Genomic DNA, 18,855 nt, shown 5'->3' with positions numbered 1-18,855 from the left:
GTATCAAACTTGCAGACTTTTTCAAAATTGTTTGAACCCGACCAAGTAACAGCTCGGCAAAGTTGTAAAGCCGAGACCCCTCGGGCAGCCGCCCAAGAAGAGCCCACTTTCCTCGTGGAATGGGCTTTTACAGATTTAGGGTGCGGCAGTCCAGCCGCAGAATGTGCAAGTTGAATCGTGCTACAGATCCAGCGAGCAATAGTCTGCTTAGAAGCAGGAGCACCCAGCTTGTTGGGTGCATACAGGATAAATAGCGAGTCAGTTTTCCTGACTCCAGCCGTCCTGGAAACATCTATTTTCAGGGCCCTGACTACGTCCAGTAACTTGGAGTCCTCCAAGTCCCACGTAGCCGCAGGCACCACAATAGGTTGGTTCACATGAAAAGCTGATACCACCTTAGGAAGGAATTGGGAACGAAACCTCAATTCCGCCCTATCCATATGAAAATCAGATAAGGGCTTTTGCATGACAAAGCCGCCAATTCTGATACACGCCTGGCCGACGCCAAGGCCAACAGCATGACCACTTTCCACGTGAGGTATTTTAGCTCTACGGATTTAAGTGGCTCAACCCAATGCGACTTCAGGAAATCCAACACCACGTTGAGATCCCAAGGTGCCACTAGAGGCACAAACGGGGGCTGAATATGCAGCACTCCCTTAACAAAAGTCTGAACTTCAGGCAGTGAAGCCAGTTCTTTTTGGAAGAAAATGTACAGAGCCAAAATCTGGACCTTAACGTAACCCAATTTTAGGCCCGTAGTCACTCCTGACTGTAGGAAGTGCAGAAATCGACCCAGTTGAAATTCCTCCGTTGGGGCCTTCCTGGCCTCACACCAAGCAACATATTTTTGCCATATGCGGTGATAATATTTTGTGATCACATCTTTCCTAGCCTTAATCAGCGTAGGAATGACTTCCTCCGGAATGCCTTTTTCCTTTAAGATCCGGTGTTCAACCGCCATGCCGTCAAACACAGCCGTGGTAAGTCTTGGAACAGGCAGGGCCCCTGCTGCAGCAGGTCCTGTCTGAGCAGCAGAGGCCATGGGTCCTCTGAGATCATTTCTTGAAGTTCTGGGTACCAGGCTCTTCTTGGCCAATCCGGAACCACGAGTATAGTTCTTACTCTTCTCCTTCTTAGTATTCTCAATACCTTGGGTATGAGAGGCAAAGGAAGGAACACATACACCGACTGGTACACCCACGGTGTTACCAGAGTGTCCACAGCTACCGCCTGAGGGTCCCTTGACCTGGCGCAATATCTTTTTAGCTTTTTGTTGAGGCGTGACGCCATCACGTCACCTGTGGCCTTTCTCAACGGTGTACAATCATTTTGAAGACTTCTGGACGAAGTCCCCACTCTCCCGGGTGGAGGTCGTGCCTGCTGAGAAAGTCTGCTTCCCAGTTGTCCACTCCGGGAATGAACACTGCTAACAGTGCTAACACATGATTTTTCGCCCATCGGAAAATCCTTGTGGCTTCTGCCATCACTATCCTGCTTCTTGTGCCGCCCTGCTGGTTTACATGGGCGACCGCCGTGATGTTGTCTGACTGGATCAGCACCGGCTGGTGTTGAAGCAGGGTCTAGCCTGACTTAGGGCATTGTGAATGGCCCTTAGTCCCAGAATATTTATGTGTAGGGAAGTCTCCTGACTTGACCATAGTCCTTGAAGTTTCTTCCCTGTGTGACTGCCCCCAGCCTCGAAGGCTGGCATCCGTGGTCACCAGGACCCAGTCCTGTATGCCGAATCTGCGGCCCTCTAGAAGATGAGCACTCTGCAGCCACCACAACAGCGACACCCAGGCCCTTGGAGACAGGGTTATCAGCCGATGCATCTGAAGATGCGACCCGGACCTCTTGTCCAACAGATCCCACTGGAAGAACCTTGCCTGGAATCTGCCGAATGGAATTTCTTCGTAAGAAGCAACCATCTTTCCCAGGACTCGCGTGCATTCATGCACCGACACCTGTATTTGTATTCGGAGGTCTCCGACTAGAGATGACAACTCCTTGGCCTTCTCCTCCGGGAGAAACACTTTTTTTCTTGTTCTGTGTCCAGAACCATACCCAGGAACAGTAGACGCGTTGTAGGAACCAGCTGCGACTTTGGACTATTCAGAATCCAGCCGTGCTGTTGTAGCACTTCCCGAGATAGTGCTACTCCGACGAACAACTGCTCCCTGGACCTCGCCTTTATAAGGAGATCGTCCAAGTACGGGATAATTAAAACTCCCTTTTTTCGAAGGAGTATCATCATTTCGGCCATTACCTTGGTAAATACCCTCGGTGCCATGGACAGACCAACGGCAACGTCTGGAATTGGTAATGACAGTCCTGTACCACAATTTTGAGGTACTCCTGGTGAGGAGGGTAAATGGGGACATGCAGGTAAGCATCCTTGATGTCCAGTGATACCATGTAATCCCCTTCGTCCAGGCTTGTAATAACCGCCCTGAGCGATTCCATTTTGAACTTGAACCTTCGTATATAAGTGTTCAAGGATTTCAATTTTAGAATGGGTCTCACCGAACTGCCTGGTTTCGGTACCACAAACATTGTGGAATAGTAACCCCGGCCTTGTTGAAGGAGGGGTACCTTGATTATCACCTGCTGGAAGTACAGCTTGTGAATTGCCGCCAGTACTACCTCTCCTCGAGGGCAGCAGGCAAGATTGATTTGAGGTAACGGCGAGGGGGAGTCGCCTCGAACTCCAGCTTGTATCCCTGTGATACTACTTGCAGAACCCAGGGATCCACTTGTGAGCGGGCCCACTGGTCGCTGAAGTTCCCGAGACGCGCCCCCACCGCACCTGGCTCCACCTGTGGAGCCCCAGCGTCATGCAGTGGACTCAGATGAAGCGGGGGAAGATTTTTGATCCTGGGAACTGGCTGTCTGGTGCAGCTTTTTCCCTCTTCCCTTGTCTCTGTGCAGAAAGGAAGCGCCTTTGACCCGCTCGCTTTTCTGAAGCCGAAAGGACTGTACCTGATAATACGGTGCTTTCTTAGGCTGTGAGGAACCTGAGGTAAAAAAAATTCTTCCCAGCTGTTGCTGTGGATACGAGGTCCCAGAGACCATCCCCAAACAATTCCTCACCCTCATAAGGCAGAATCTCCATGTGCCTTTTAAAGTCAGCATCACCTGTCCACTGCCGGGTCCCTAATACCCTCCTGGCAGAATGGACATTGCATTAACTTTTGGATGCCAGCCGGCAAATATCCCTCTGTGCATCCCTCATATATAAGACGACGTCTTTAATATGCTCTATGGTTAGCAAAATAGTATCCTTGTATAGGGTATCAATATTATCTGACAGGGTATCAGACCACGCTGCAGCAGCACTATCCATGCTGAGGCAATTGCAGGTCTCAGTATAGTACCCGAGTGTGTATATACAGATTTCAGTATAGCCTTCTGCTTTTTAACAGCAGGCTCCTTCAAAGTGGCCGTATCCTAAGACGGCAGTGCCACCTTTTTTGACAAACGTGTGAGCGCCTTATCCACCCTAGGGGATATCTCCCAACGTGACCTATCCTCTGGCGGGAAAGGGTACGCCATCAGTAACTTTTTAGAAATTACCAGTTTCTTATCGGGGGAACCCACGCTTCATTCACTCATCTGATGGGGGAACAAAACACTGGCTGCTTTTTCTCCCCAAACATAAAACCCCTTTTTTTTTGTGGTATTTGGGTTAATGTCAGAAATGTGTAACACATTTTTCATTGCCGAGTGCAACGGATGTTCCTAGTGGATTGTGTATATGTCTCAACCTCGTCGACACTGGAGTCAGACTCCGTATCGACATCTGTATCTGCCATCTGTGGTAGCGGGCGTTTTTGAGCCCCTGATGGCCTTTGAGACGCCTGGGCAGGCGCGGGCTGAGAAGCCGGCTGTCCCATAGCGGTTACGTCATCCAGCCCTTTACATAAGGAGTTGACACTGTCGGTTAATACCTTCCACTTATCCATCCACTCTGGTGTCGGCCCCACAGGGGGCGACATCACATTTATAGTCATCTGCTCCGCCTCCACGTATCCTCAAACATGTCGACACAGCCGTACCGACACACCGCACACACACAGGGAATGCTCTGACTGAGGACAGGATCCCACAAAGTCCTTTGGGGAGACAGAGAGAGAGTATGCCAGCACAAACCAGAGCGCTATATAATGCAGGGATTAACACTATAACTGAGTGATTTTTTCCCCCAATAGCTGCTTGTATACACAATATTGCACCTAAATTTGGTGCCCCCCCATCTCTTTTTAACCCTTTGAGCCTGAAAACTACAGGGGAGAGCCTGGGGAGCTGTCTTCCAGCTGCACTGTGAAGAAAAAATGGCGCCAGTGTGCTGAGGGAGTTAGCCCCGCCCCTTTTTCGGCTGACTTTTCTCCCGCTTTTTTTAGGAATTCTGGCAGGAGTAATTTATCACATATATAGCCCTGGGACTATATATTGTGATGATTTGCCAGCCAAGGTGTTTATATTGCTGCTCAGGGCGCCCCCCCCCAGCGCCCTGCACCCATCAGTGACCGGAGTGTGAGGTGTGCATGAGGAGCAATGGCGCACAGCTGCAGTGCTATGCGCTACCTTGTTGAAGACCGAGGTCTTCTGCCGCCGATTTTCCGGACCACTTCTTGCTTCTGGCTCTGTAAGGGGGACGGCGGCGCGGCTCCGGGACCGAACGATCGAGGTCGGGTCCTGTGTTCGATCCCTCTGGAGCTAATGGTGTCCAGTAGCCTAAGAAGCCCAAACTATCTCCAGTCAGGTAGGTTCGCTTCTTCTCCCCTTAGTCCCTCGCTGCAGTGAGTCTGTTGCCAGCAGATCTCACTGTAAAATAAAAAACCTAAAATATACTTTCTTTCTAGGAGCTCAGGAGAGCCCCTAGTGTGCATCCAGCTCAGCCGGGCACAAGATTCCAACTGAGGTCTGGAGGAGGGTCATAGTGGGAGGAGCCAGTGCACACCAGGTAGTCCTAAAGCTTTCTTTAGTTGTGCCCAGTCTTCTGCGGAGCCGCTATTCCCCATGGTCCTTACGGAGTTCCCAGCATCCACTAGGACGTCAGAGAAATTAATACACATGTGCACCTGGTGGGTTACCTGCAAAACATGCCCTGTGTGGGGTAATGAGGACTGAGTTTGCAGACCTATGCGCTAACAGGTCATGTTTTCTGGCGTTCTTTAATCATACACAGGTGAGTTCATCTATTTTGCTGGGTCAGTAATTAACTCACCTGCTTCCACAACCAGAGATACTTAAAACATGACCTAGTGGGAAAATTTGCGGGTTGAGGCTGAGAACTACTGATCAAAATCTGACTGGGTAACAGAATTCTCCGAAGGAAGACATGGGGCGTTATGTAATGAAGTCCAGGTTCAGCGGTCGTGCGGGATGGTGACCTGTACTCGGGCAAGGTTTAGCCTTGTAAATTATTGTCCCTTTAAAAAAACGTCCGAGTCCGCCCGGCATCCCGCACGGCCGCTGAACTCTGACTTCATTACATCCCACCCGTACCCTCGTTTCAGAAAGACACTAGACACCTGATGATTTATCAGAAATGTAGAATCCTCACTAACCCATGCATTGTGGAGAGATTTCTTTCCCTTTTTTCAATATAAGCCAATAAATTCAATATTTTCAAAGCTTTAGTTTCCTACACATTCACATTAAGCTATCTGAATTCCACCCCCAGAAAATAATCATAAAGGGAGAACGCATAAAGATGCAGAGAGAGAGACTATAGTTAATCTAAGTCACAAGACCACATTTATACAGACAATAGTGGCATCTATTATAGGGATCACACACACATATATATATATATATATATATATATATATATATATATATATATATATATATATATATATATATATATATATATATATATATATATATATATACACACATACACACACATACACACACATATACACAATACTTTCTACAAAAAAAAAAACCAAGGCTACATAAGGGGACATGTATAAAATCTTAACTGTACCTTTTAACACCAAATTATGTAAATGAATTCTACTCAAAAAAGAAACATAACTGCCAATAGTATGTATCATGATTTTTATGGGGTGAAAAAATAAGAATTTACTTACCGATAATTCTATTTCTCGTAGTCCGTAGTGGATGCTGGGAACTCCGTAAGGATCATGGGGAATAGCGGCTCCGCAGGAGACTGGGCACAAAAGTAAAGCTTTAGGACTACCTGGTGTGCACTGGCTCCTCCCCCTATGACCCTCCTCCAAGCCTCAGTTAGGATACTGTGCCCGGACGAGCGTACACAATAAGGAAGGATTTTGAATCCCGGGTAAGACTCATACCAGCCACACCAATCACACCGTACAACCTGTGATCTGAACCCAGTTAACAGCATGATAACAGAGGAGCCTCTGGAAAGATGGCTCACAACAACAATAACCCGATTTAGTTAACAATAACTATGTACAAGTATTGCAGACAATCCGCACTTGGGATGGGCGCCCAGCATCCACTACGGACTACGAGAAATAGAATTATCGGTAAGTAAATTCTTATTTTCTCTGACGTCCTAGTGGATGCTGGGAACTCCGTAAGAACCATGGGGCTTATACCAAAGCTCCCAAACGGGCGGGAGAGTGCGGATAACTCTGCAGCACCGAATGAGAGAACTCCAGGTCCTCCTCAGCCAGGGTATCAATTTTGTAGAATTTAGCAAACGTGTTTACCCCTGACCAAGTAGCTGCTCGGCAAAGTTGTAAAGCCGAGACCCCTCGGGCAGCCGCCCAAGATGAGCCCACCTTCCTTGTGGAATGGGCTTTTACAGATTTTGGCTGTGGCAGGCCTGCCACAGAATGTGCAAGCTGAATTGTACTACAAATCCAACGAGCAATAGTTTGCTTAGAAGCAGGAGCACCCAGCTTGTTGGGTGCATACAGGATAAACAGGGAGTCAGATTTTCTGACTCCAGCCGTCCTGGAAACATATATTTTCAGGGCCCTGACAACGTCCAGCAACTTGGAGTCCTCCAAGTCCCTAGTGAAACGCTGAAACCACCTTAGGGAGAAATTGTGTACGAGTCCTCAATTCTGCCCTGTCCGTATGAAAAATCAGGTAAGGGCTTTTATAAGATAAAGCCGCCAATTCTGACACGCGCCTGGCCGAAGCCAGGGCCAACAGCATGACCACTTTCCATGTGAGATATTTCAAATCCACAGATTTAAGCGGTTCAAACCAATGTGATTTTAGGAACCCCAAAACTACATTGAGATCCCAAGGTGCCACTGGAGGCACAAAAGGAGGCTGTATATGCAGCACCCCCTTGACAAACGTCTGAACTTCAGGAACTGAAGCCAGTTCTTTCTGGAAGAAAATCGACAAGGGCCGAAATCTGAACCTTAATGGATCCTAATTTTAGGCCTATAGACACTCCTGTTTGCAGGAAATGCAGGAATCGACCCAGTTGAAATTCCTCCGTTGGGGCCTTCCTGGCCTCGCACCACGCAACATATTTCCGCCAAATGCGGTGATAATCCTTCCTGGCTTTGATCAGGGTAGGAATGACTTCTTCCGGAATGCCTTTTTCCTTCAGGATCCGGCGTTCAACCGCCATGCCGTCAAACGCAGCCGCGGTAAGTCTTGGAACAGACAGGGTCCTTGCTGGAGCAGGTCCCTACTTAGAGGTAGAGGCCACGGGTCCTCTGTGAGCATCTCTTGAAGTTCCGGGTACCAAGTCCTTCTTGGCCAATCCGTAGCCACGAGTATAGTTCTTACTCCTCTCCGTCTTATAATTCTCAGTACCTTGGGTATGAGAGGCAGAGGAGGGAAACACATACACTGACTGGTACACCCATGGTGTTACCAGAGCGTCCACAGCTATTGCCTGAGGGTCCCTTGACCTGGCGCAATACCTGTCCAATTTTTTGTTGAGGCGGGACGCCATCATGTCCACCTTTGGTTTTTTCCACCGGTTTACAATCATGTGGAAGACTTCTGGGTGAAGTCCCCACTCTCCCGGGTGGAGGTCGTGTCTGCTGAGGAAGTCTGCTTCCCAGTTGTCCACTACCGGAATGAACACTGCTGACAGTGCGATCACATGATTTTCCGCCCAGCGAAGAATCCTTGCAGCTTCTGCCATTGCCCTCCTGCTTCTTGTGCCGCCCTGTCTGTTCACGTGGGCGACTGCCGTGATGTTGTCCGACTGGATCAGCACCGGCTGACCTTGAAGCAGAGGTCTTGCTTGGCTTAGGGCATTGTAAATGGCCCTCAGCTCCAGGATATTTATGTGAAGTGATGTCTCCAGGCTTGACCACAAGCCCTGGAAATTTCTTCCCTGTGTGACTGCTCCCCAGCCTCTCAGGCTGGCATCCGTGGTCACCAGGACCCAGTCCTGAATGCCGAATCTGCGGCCCTCTAGAAGATGAGCACTCTGCAACCACCACAGGAGAGACACCCTTGTCTTTGGTGACAGGGTTATCCGCTGATGCATCTGAAGATGCGATCCGGACCATTTGTCCAGCAGGTCCCACTGGAAAGTTCTTGCGTGGAATCTGCCGAAAGGGATTGCTTCGTAGGAAGCCACCATTTTTCCCAGGACCCTTGTGCATTGATGCACTGACACTTGGCCTGGTTTTAGGAGGTTTCTGACTAGTTCGGATAACTCCCTGGCTTTCTCCTCCGGGAGAAACACCTTTTTCTAGACTGTGTCCAGGATCATCCCTAGGAATAGAAGACGTGTCGTCGGGATCAGCTGCGATTTTGGAATATTGAGAATCCAACCGTGCTGCTGCAACACTACTTGAGATAGTGCTACCCCGGCTACCAATTGTTCCCTGGATCTTGCCCTTATCAGGAGATCGTCCAAGTACGGGATAACTAAAACTCCCTTCCTTCGAAGGAGTATCATCATTTCGGCCATTACCTTCGTAAAGACCCGGGGTGCCGTGGACAAACCAAACGGCAGCGTCTGAAACTGATAGTGACAGTTCTGTACCACAAACCTGAGGTATCCTTGGTGAGAAGGGTAAATTGGGACATGGAGGTAAGCCTCCTTGATGTCCAAAGACACCATATAATCCCCTTCTTCCAAGTTCGCAATCACCGCTCTGAGTGACTCCATCTTGAATTTGAACCTGTGTATGTAAGTGTTCAAGGATTTCAGATTTAAAATAGGTCTCACCGAGCCGTCCGGCTTCGGTACCACAAACAGCATGGAATAATACCCCTGTCCCTGTTGCAGGAGGGGTATCTTGATTATCACCTGCTGGGAATACAGCTTGTGAATGGCTTCCAATACCGCCTCCCTGTCGGAGGGAGACGTCGTTAAAGCAGACTTTAGGGGAGTGCCTGAGTCCGCTTGTAAAGCCCCAGCGTCATGCTTAGGACTTGGCAGAAAACGGGAGAGGGCTTCTGTTCTGGGAACTGGCTGTTTGCTGCAGCCTTTCCTCTCCCTCTGCCACGGGGCAGAATTGAGGAGCCTTTTGCCCGCTTGCCCTTATGGGACCGAAAGGACTGCGCCTGATAATACGGCGTCTTCTTATGTTGAGAGGCTACCTGGGGTAAAAATGTGGATTTCCCAGCAGTTGCCGTGGCCACCAGGTCTGATAGACCGACCCCAAATAACGCCTCCCCTTTGTAAGGCAATACTTCCATATGCCTTTTGGAATCAGCATCACCTGACCACTGCCTCGTCCATAACCCTCTTCTGGCAGAAATGGACAGCACACTTACTCTTGATGCCAGTCGGCAAATATCCCTCTGTGCATCACGCATATATAGAAATGCATCTTTCAAATGCTCTATAGTCAGTAATATACTGTCCCTATCTAGGGTATCAATATTGTCAGTCAGGGAATCCGACCAAGCCACCCCAGCACTGCACATCCAGGCTGAGGCGATTGCTGGTCGCAGTAGAACACCCGTGTGAGTGTATATACATTTTAGGATATTCTCCTGCTTTCTGTCAGCAGGTTCCTTAAGGGCGGCCGTATCAGGAGACGGTAGTGCCACCTGTTTTGACAAACGTGTGAGCGCTTTATCCACCTTAGGGGGTGTTTCCCAACGTGCCCTATCCTCTGGCGGGAAGGGGTATGATGCTAATAACCTTTTAGGAATTATCAGTTTTTTATCGGGGGAAACCCACGCTTCATCACACACTTCATTTAATTCCTCAGATGCAGGAAAAACTACAGGCAGTTTTTTCTTACCAAACATAATACCCTTTTTAGTGGTACTTGTATTATCAGAAATATGTAAAACATTTTTCATAGCATCAATCATGTAACGTGTGGCCCTACTGGAAGTCACATTCGTCTCTTCATCGTCGACACTGGAGTCAGTATCCGTGTCGGCGTCTGTATCTGCCATCTGAGGTAACGGGCGTTTTAGAGCCCCTGATGGCTTTTGAGATGCCTAGACAGGCACGAGCTGAGTAGCCGGCTGTCTCATGTCATCAACCGTCTTTTGTAAAGAGCTGACACTGTCACGTAATTCCTTCCATAAGCTCAGCCACTCAGGTGTCGACTCCCTAGGGGGTGACATCTCCATTACAGGCAATTGCTCCGCCTCCACACCATTTTCCTCCTCATACATGTCGACACAATCGTACCGACACACAGCGCACACACACAGGGAATGCTCTGATAGAGGACAGGACCCCACAAGCCCTTTGGGGAGACAGAGGGAGAGTATGCCAGCACACACCAGAGCGCTATATATATACAGGGATAACCTTATAGAAGTGTTTTTCCCCTTATAGCTGCTGTTTTATTTATACTGCGCCTAATTAGTGCCCCCTCTCTTGTTTTACCCTTTTCTGTAGTGCAGGACTGCAGGGGAGAGTCAGGGAGACGTCCTTCCAGCGAAGCTGTGAGGGAAAATGGCGCCCGTGTGCTGAGGAGATAGGCTCCGCCCCCTTCTCGGCGGACTTTTCTCCCGCTTTTTGCTGTATTCTGGCAGGGGTTAAAATACATCCATATAGCCCTGGGGGTTATATGTGATGTATTTTCGCCAGCCAAGGTGTTTCTATTGCTGCTCAGGGCGCCCCCCCCCCAGCGCCCTGCACCCTCAGTGACCGGAGTGTGAAGTGTGCCTGAGGAGCAATGGCGCACAGCTGCAGTGCTGTGCGCTACCTTGGTGAAGACTGATGTCTTCTGCCGCCGATTTTCCGGACCTCTTCTTGCTTCTGGCTCTGTAAGGGGGCCGGCGGCACGGCTCTGGGACCGGATTCCGAGGCTGGGCCTGTGTTCGGTCCCTCTGGAGCTAATGGTGTCCAGTAGCCAAGAAGCCCAAGCTGGCTGCAAGCAGGCAGGTTCGCTTCTTCTCCCCTTAGTCCCTCGATGCAGTGAGCCTGTTGCCAGCAGGTCTCACTGAAAATAAAAAACCTAAAACTAAACTTTTACTAAGAAACTCAGGAGAGCCTCCTAGAATGCACCCTTCTCGGCCGGGCACAAAAATCTAACTGAGGCTTGGAGGAGGGTCATAGGGGGAGGAGCCAGTGCACACCAGGTAGTCCTAAAGCTTTACTTTTGTGCCCAGTCTCCTGCGGAGCCGCTATTCCCCATGGTCCTTACGGAGTTCCCAGCATCCACTAGGACGTCAGAGAAAACGGATTTCATTTCAGCGTAATGTGATTTAACTGAACGCACATTGCAGTTAACATAATTAATGAGGTTGAAAAAAGACAAAATGTCCATCGAGTTCAACCTGTATTATCATTCTTACACTAATCTGTATATAACTATATTTTAACTATAATGGCCCAGATGAAGTTATTATTTTTACGTCTAAATTACAACCATAAATCATGCCTTTTCTAAAATGTTATTCCTTTAAATGCTGTATCCTTGGATATTTCTTTCAGCTAGGAATTTATCTAATCCATTTGTAAACATATTGACTGAGGGGATAATTCAGAGTTGATCGTAGCAGCAAATTTGTTAGCAGATGGGGAAAATCATGTGCACTGCAGGTGGGCAGATATAACATGTGCAGAGAGAGTTAGATTTGGGTGGGGTGTGTTCAAACTGAAATCTAAACTGCAGCGTAGCGATTTTTTTGAAAAACAAATCACATGATAGATCCTTGTATTGTCCCTTCAAATATTTATAAATACAGGTTGAGTATCCCATATCCAAATATTCCGAAATACGGAATATTCCGAAATACGGACTTTTATGAGTGAGAGCGAGATAGTGAAACCTTTGTTTTTTGATGGCTCAATGTACACAAACTTTGTTTAATACACAAAGTTATAAAAAATATTGTATTAAATGACCTTCAGGCTGTGTGTATAAGGTGTATATGAAACATAAATGAATTGTGTGAATGTAGACACACTTTGTTTAATGCACAAAATTATAAAAAATATTGGCTAAAATTACCTTCAGGCTGTGTGTATAAGGTGTATATGAAACATAAATGCATTCTGTGCTTAGACCTAGGTCCCATCACCATGATATCTCATTATGGTATGCAATTATTCCAAAATACGGAAAAATCCCATATCCAAAATACCTCTGGTCCCAAGCATTTTGGATAAGGGATACTCAACCTGTATTAATAATGTCCCCTCTCAGCCGCCTCTTTTCGAGTGTAAACATGTCTAACCTAGTAAGCCTTTCCTCATAATCTAGTGCATCTAACCCCTTGTATACCCTCCCAACATTACCCTCTCCAGGACGGACAGAATGCTCTGCTTCTGGACTTTTCTCCTAATTTATGATTGCTGGCACCAGTAATGAACAGGTTAATGGATAAGAAAATAAGAATTTACTCACCGGTAATTCTATTTCTCGTAGTCCGTAGTGAATGCTGGGAACTCCGTAAGGACCATGGGGAATAGACGGGCTCCGCAGGAGACTGGGCACTCTAAAAGAAAGATTAGGTACTATCTGGTGTGCACTGGCTCCTCCCTCTATGCCCCTCCTCCAGACCTCAGTTAGGGAAACTGTGCCCGGAAGAGCTGACACAACAAGGAAAGGATTTGGAATCCAGGGTAAGACTCATACCAGCCACACTGTACAACTTGTGATAACCATACCCAGTTAACAGTATTAACAACAACTGAGCCTCATTTAACGGATGGCTCATAACAATAACCCTTTAGTGAAGCAATAACTATATACATGTATTGCAGAGAGTCCGCACTTGGGACGGGTGCCCAGCATCCACTACGGACTACGAGAAATAGAATTACCGGTGAGTAAATTCTAATTTTCTCTGACGTCCTAGTGGATGCTGGGAACTCCGTAAGGACCATGGGGATTATACCAAAGCTCCCAAACGGGCGGGAGAGTGCAGATGACTCTGCAGCACCGCATGAGCAAACTCAAGGTCCTCCTCAGCCAGGGTATCAAACTTGTAGAATTTAGCAAATGTGTTTGAACCCGACCAAGTAGCAGCTCGGCAAAGCTGTAAAGCCGAGACCCCTCGGGCAGCCGCCCAAGAAGAGCCCACCTTCCTTGTGGAATGGGATTTCACTGATTTAGGATGCGGCAGTCCAGCCGCAGAACGTGCCAGCTGAATAGTGCTACAGATCCAGCAAGCAATAGTTTGCTATGAAGCAGGAGCACCCAGCTTGTTGGGTGCATGCAGGATAAATAGCGAGTCAGTTTTCCTGACTCCAGCCGTCCTGGAAACATAAATTTTCAAAGCCCGGACTACGTCCAGCAACTTGGAATCCTCCAAGTCCCGAGTAGCCGCAGACGCCACAATAGGTTGGTTCAAATGAAACGCTGATACCACCTTTGGGAGAAATTGGGGACGAGTCCTCAATTCTGCCCTGTCCATATGGAAGATCAGATATGGGCTTTTACATGACAAAGCCGCCAATTCTGACACACGCCTAGCTGAAGCTAAGGCCAACAGCATGACCACCTTCCACGTGAGATACTTGAGCTCCACGGTCTTAAGTGGCTCAAACCAGTATGATTTCAGGAAATCCAACACAACGTTAAGATCCCAAGGTGCCACTGGAGGCACAAAAGGGGGCTGAATATGCAGCACTCCCTTAACAAACGTCTGAACTTCAGGCAGTGAAGCCAGTTCTTTTTGAAAGAAAATAGATAGGGCCGAAATCTGGACCTTTATGGACCCCAATTTTAGGCCCATAGTCACCCCTGACTGTAGGAAGTGCAGAAATCGACCCAGCTGGAATTCCTCTGTTGGGGCCTTCCTGGCCTCACACCAAACAACATATTTCCGCCATATGCGGTGATAATGCTTTGCCGTCACATCCTTCCTAGCTTTTATCAGCGTAGGAATCACTTCATCTGGAATGCCCTTTTCCGTTAGGATCCGGCGTTCAACCGCCATGCCGTCAAACGCAGCCGTGGTAAGTCTTGGAACAGACAGGGCCCCTGCTGTAACAGGTCCTGTCTGAGAGGCAGAGGCCATGGGTCCTCTGAGATCATTTCTTGTAGTTCCGGGTACCAAGTTCTTCTTGGCCAATCCGGAACGATGAGTATAGTTCTTACTCCTCTCTTTCTTACTATCCTCAGTACCTTGGGTATGAGAGGAAGAGGAGGGAACACATAAACCGACTGGTACACCCACGGTGTCACTAGTGCTTCCACAGCTATCGCCTGAGGGTCCCTTGAACTGGCGCAATACCGCCCTGGCGGTTTACATGGGCGACCGCCGTGATGTTGTCTGACTGAATCAGTACTGGTTGGTTTTGAAGCAGGGGCTCTGCTTGACTCAGGGCGTTGTAAATGGCCCTTAGTTCCAGTATATTTATGTGTAGTGAAGTCTCCAAACTTGACCACTGTCCTTGGAAGTTTCTTCCCTGAGTGACTGCCCCGTCCTGTATGCCGAACCAGCGGCCCTCGAGAAGATGAGTACTCTGCAGCCACCACAGCAGAGACACCCTGGCCCTTGGGGACAGGGTGATCAACCGATGCATCTGAAGATGCGATCCGGACCATTTGTCCAACAGATCCCACTGAAAGATCCTTGCATGGAACCTGCCGAAGGGAATTGCTTCGTAAGAAGCCACCATCTTTCCCAGGACTCGCATGCAGTGATGCACCGACACCTGTTTTGGTTTCAGGGGGTCCCTGACCAGAGATGACAATTCCTGGGCCTTCTCCACCGGGAGAAACACCTTCTTCTGTTCTGTGTCCAGAATCATGCCCAGGAAAGGCAGACGCTTCGTAGGAATCAGCTGCGACTTTGGGATATTCAGAATCCAGCCCTGCTGTTGCAACACTTCCTGAGAGAGTGCTACGCTGACCAACAACTGCTCTCTGGACCTCGCCTTTATAAGGAGATCGTCCAAATACGGGATAACTATAACTCCCTTCTTCCGAAGGAGTATCATCATTTCGGCCATTACCTTGGTAAATATTCTCGGTGCCGTGGAGAGACCAATCGGCAACGTCTGGAATTGGTAATGACAGTCCTGTACCACATACCTGAGGTACTCCTGGTGAGGTGGGTAAATGGGGACATGCAAGTAAGCATCCTTGATGTCCAGCGACACCATAAAATTCCCCTCTTCCAGGCTTGCAATAACCGCCCTGAGCGATTCCATTTTGAACTTGAACTTCTTTATATAAGTGTTCAAGGATTTTAAATTCAGAATGGGTCTCACCGAACCGTCCGGTTTCGGTACCACAAACATTGTGGAATAGTAACCCCTTCCCTGTTGAAGGAGGGGGACCTTGATTATCACCTGCTGGAGGTACAGCTTGTGAATTGCCGCCAGTACTACCTCCCTTTCCCTGGGAGCAGCTGGCAAGGCTGATTTGAGGTAACGGCGAGGGGGAGTCGCCTCGAACTCCAGCTTGTATCCCTGAGATACAATTTGTACAGCCCAGGGATCCACCTGTGAGCGAACCCACTGGTTGCTGAAGTTTCGGAGACGCTCCCCCACCGCACCTGGCTCCGCCTGTGGAGCCCCAACGTCATGCGGTGGACTTAGTGGAAGCAGGGGAGGATTTTTGTTCCTGGGAACTGGCTGCCTGATGCAGCTTCTTTCCTCTACCCCTGCCTCTGGCCAGAAAGGATGCGCCTCTGACCCGCTTGCCTTTTTGAGGCCGAAAGGACTGTACTTGATAATACGGTGCTTTCTTAGGCTGTGAGGGAACCCGAGGTAAAAAAGTCGACTTCCCAGCTGTTGCTGTGGATACGAGGTCCGAGAGACCGTCCCCAAACAATTCCTCACCCTTATAAGGCAAAACCTCCATGTGTTTTTTAGAATCAGCATCATCTGTCCACTGCCGAGTCCATAATACTCTCCTGGCAGAAATGGACATTGCATTAATTCTAGATGCCAGCAGGCAAATGTCCCTCTGGGCATCCCGCATATATAAGACAACGTCTTTTATATGTTCAAGGGTTAGCAAAAATAGTATCCCTGTCGAGGGAATCAATGTTGTCTGGCAGGGTAGCAGTCCATGCTGCTGCAGCACTACACATCCAGGCTGAAGCAATAGCAGGTCTCAGTAGAGTACCAGAGTGTGTATACACAGACTTCAGGATAGCTTCCTGCTTTCTATCCGCAGGCTCCTTTAGGGCGGCCGTATCCTGAGACGGCAGTGCCACCCTTTTAGATAAGCGTGTGAGCGCCTTGTCCACCCTAGGGGATGTTTCCCAACGTAACCTGTCCGTTGGCGGGAAAGGGTACGCCATCAGTAACCTCTTAGAAATCACTAGTTTCTTATCAGGGGAACACCACGCTTCTTCACACAACTCATTTAATTCATCAGATGGGGGAAAAGTCACTGGCTGCTTTTTCTCCCCAAACATAATACCCCTCTTGGTGGTAACCGGGTTAACGTCAGAAATGTGCAATACATCTTTCATTGCAGTAATCATGCATCGGATGGCCTTTGTAGACTGTACATTTGTCTCATCCTCATCTACACTGGAGTCAGACTCCGTGTCGACATCCGTGTCTGCCATCTGAGCTAGCGGGCGTTTATGAGCCCCTGACGGCTTCTGAGTCGCCTGGGCAGGCGCGGGCTGAGACCCCGGCTGTCCCAAGGCTGCTGCGTCATCGAACCTTTTATGTAAGGAGTTGACACTGTCGGTTAAGACCTTCCACATATCCATCCAATCAGGTGTCGGCCCCGTCAGGGGCGACACCACACTTATCTGTCCCTGCTCCGCCTCCACGTAACCCTCCTCATCAAACATGTCGACACAGCCGTACCGACACACCGCGCACACACACAGGGAATGCTCAGACTGAGGACAGGACCCCACAAAGTCCTTTGGGGAGACAGAGAGAGTATGCCAGCACACACCACAGCGCTATATAACTCAGGGATTTACACTATAAAAAGTGATTTACCCAATAGCTGCTTAAATATCTTATTTGCGCCTAAATTTATGTGCGCCCCCCTCTCTCGTTTTTACCCTTCTTGTATCAGGATACTGCAGGGGAGAGCCTGGGGAGCTGCTTACAGCGGAGCTGTGAAGGGAAAATGGTGCTGGTGTGCTGAGGAAGAAGGCCCCGCCCCCTCAGCGGCGGGCTTCTGTCCCGCGTTTTATGTACTTTAATGGCGGGGGTTTTTACACATATACAGTTATCAGACTGTATTATGTGTTATTTTATGCCAAAAGGTATTATAATTGCTGCCCAGGGCGCCCCCCCCAGCGCCCTGCACCCTACAGTGACCGGAGTGTGTGGTGTGCTGTGGGAGCAATGGCGCACAGCTGCGGTGCTGTGCGCTACCTTAATGAAGACAGGAGTCTTCAGCCACCGATTTCATCGCTTCTCTTCAGTCTTCTGGCTCTGCAAGCGGGACGGCGGCGCGGCTCCGGGAACGGACGATCGAGGTCAGGCCCTGTGTTCGAACCCTCTGGACCTATGGGGTCCAGTAGCCTAAGAAGCACAAGCTAGCTGCAAGCAGGTAGGTTTGCTTCTATCCCCTCAGTCCCACATAGCAGTGAGTCTGTTGGCAGCAGATCTCACTGAAAATAAAAAAACCTAACAAATACTTTCTTTTCTAGCAAGCTCAGGAGAGCCCACTAGGAGCACCCAGCTCTGGCCGGGCACAGATTCTAACTGAGGTCTGGAGGAGGGGCATAGAGGGAGGAGCCAGTGCACACCAGATAGTACCTAATCTTTCTTTTAGAGTGCCCAGTCTCCTGCGGAGCCCGTCTATTCCCCATGGTCCTTACGGAGTTCCCAGCATCCACTAGGACGTCAGAGAAAGCTGTTTCTGCACAGGTGATTGCAATCAGAAATTAAGAGGGAAGTCCATGAGCAGAGATTCTGTCTCTCCTAGAGAGGGTCATGTTGAGAGGTATGCCCTTGATCAGTTTAGCGGCTCGCCTCTGAACCCTTTTCAAGTTCCATATTTACAAGCTTTAATTAAAACCATTTATGACCTGGTAGGCATTTCTTCAGCTTGGTTAGTGAAGGCAAGTACATTACTCTGATTGCAAGCCTCCATTTTACATGGATTACTCTGGTACTTTTCCCCTCTACTATTTGACCATTCTGATGCCAATACAAGGTATGGCTTGTACAGTGTGGAAAAGTTATGAAACACTTGCTCAGCCAAATATCTATGAAGGAGACCAAAGTGTGGCTGGTACAGGAAATGGGAAGCCAGCAGCCAACAGAGATGACACAAGTAACCAACATCACCACATTACATGAACCATTGGACTCTACAGCTCAGCTATTTGCATGAGATAATGGGAAAGTGTGAGGAAATGCAGATATCTAGCTACTCATTACAGGTTAGAAAAAAGTAACATCTTCTGTGGGACAATAGGGTGGAATGAAACACAAATAAGCGCAGTGTGAAAGTTCAAGCACAAGATGAAAAAAAATAATAATAGGATTTTAATTACCTAAATTACCTACCGGTAAATCCTTTTCTCGTAGTCCATAAGGGATATTAGGGAGACTTA

At 48.6% G+C, this 18,855-nt stretch overlaps 1 protein-coding gene across 2 annotated transcripts in view; it reads right to left on the bottom strand.

The window, feature by feature from the left end:
- The window catches only part of SMN2 (survival of motor neuron 2, centromeric), a 95,491-nt gene that overhangs the window by 15,703 nt on the left and 60,933 nt on the right, over positions 1 to 18,855 (bottom strand). The window lies entirely within an intron of this gene.

This window comes from Pseudophryne corroboree, chromosome 1, assembly GCF_028390025.1.
Source record: "Pseudophryne corroboree isolate aPseCor3 chromosome 1, aPseCor3.hap2, whole genome shotgun sequence".
In the NCBI taxonomy this organism is placed as follows: domain Eukaryota; kingdom Metazoa; phylum Chordata; class Amphibia; order Anura; family Myobatrachidae; genus Pseudophryne; species Pseudophryne corroboree.
This window is presented reverse-complemented; position numbering and strand designations above follow the sequence as displayed.